This window comes from Staurois parvus, unplaced genomic scaffold (assembly GCF_062004578.1).
Source record: "Staurois parvus isolate SC_StPar_1 unplaced genomic scaffold, SC_StPar_1.0 ptg000838l, whole genome shotgun sequence".
Lineage (NCBI taxonomy): Eukaryota > Metazoa > Chordata > Amphibia > Anura > Ranidae > Staurois > Staurois parvus.
In genome coordinates, this window is record NW_028318634.1 from 209324 (window position 1) to 211031 (window position 1708).

Genomic DNA, 1708 nt, shown 5'->3' on the forward strand with positions numbered 1-1708 from the left:
GATTGTCATTTTCTTTTCTACCTCTAAATACCCCCCAATGTTAGCCTTTCAGCTTACCAATGGTAGTATGCTGCTATGCTGGCACAAAAAAAGCTGAAAATTGTATCAAATATTCTAATTTTCCTTTCTTTCCTCCAATCCATGGCAGCCTACTATCACATGTTTGCTGCCAAGCTGGCGCCAGGAAAAGATTTTGGTACCATAATTTTATTTTCCTGGCGCCAATCCATGACATATGATTTTATGCTGCCATGTAATTGCCGGGAAAACAATAAATTGTATCAAATACTTACTGTAATATTAATTTTTTAGCACCAATAGATAGCAGCATATATGTGGTAGTATGTTGCCATGTTGGCACCAGGAAAAGGGAAAATTGTACCAAATACTTACCTTAATTTTCCTTTCTTGGGGCCAATCCATAGCAGCATACAGTGCATGTGGAAGTATACTGCGATGTTCACTTCAGGAAAACAGAAAAATGTATCAAATACTTACTATAATTTTCTTGTTCAAATTTTGATTTTGGTACCATAATTTTATTTTCCTGGCACCAATCCATGACATATGATTTTATGCTGCCATGTAATTGCCGGGAAAACAATAAATTGTATCAAATACTTACTGTAATATTCATTTTTTAGCTCCAATAGATAGCAGCATATATCTGGTAGTATGTTGCCATATTGGCACCAGGAAAAGGGAAAATTGTACCAAATACTTACCTTAATTTTCCTTTCTTGGGGCCAATCCATAGCAGCATACAGTGCATGTGGTAGTATACTGCGATGTTCACATCAGGAAAACAGAAAAATGTATCAAATACTTACTATAATTTTTCTTTCTTGTTTTTTTTTTTTTAAATGTATTGGTGGTTTTCTTGGGGGTTTTTGGTTGTGAGGTGGTGGGGTAGTAATTTTCCTTTCTTGATGCCAATCTATGTCAGCTTACCAATGGTAGTATGCTGCTATGTGGGCACCAGGAAAACTGAAAATTGTATCAAATATTTACCATAATTTTATTTTCTTGGCACCAACCCATGACAGCATACATATGATTTTGTGCTGCCATGTTAGTACCATGGAACACAGAAAATGGTATCAAATACTTACCATAATATTTCTTTTTTTTTTGTGCCTATCGATAGCAGCATACATGTGGTAGTATGCCGCCATGTTGGCACCAAGGAAAGGGAAAATTGTATCAAATACTTATCGTAATATTCCTTTCATGTTGCCAATCCGTGTCAGCATACCAATGGTAGTAAGCTGCTAGGTTGGCGCCAGTAAAATGTTGTATCAAATGCTTACCATAATTTTCTTTCCTTGCTGCCAATACATAGCAGCAAACATATGGTAGTATGCTGCCACGGTGGCACCAGGGATAGAGAGAATTGTATCAAATACTTACCATAATTTTGCTTTCATGTCGCCAATCCATGTCAGCATATCAAGTGTATGCTAGCGTTCTCTTCGGGGGGGGGGGGGCTAGGGTGTGGTGGTTGTGGTCAAGATGTGTATCAAGAGACAAATTAAGAGCTTTTGTTTCAATATTCACTGGCAATCCGGAGACTTTCCCTACATTTCTCCTGCCAGTAGATGTCCTCAGTCTGATGGCCAACATCATTCAACCCACTTATGCTGAGCCAAGATTGTCCTGCACCCGCCCCTCAGCCTGTGATTGCATAGTGAAAGAGGAAGCAGAACAG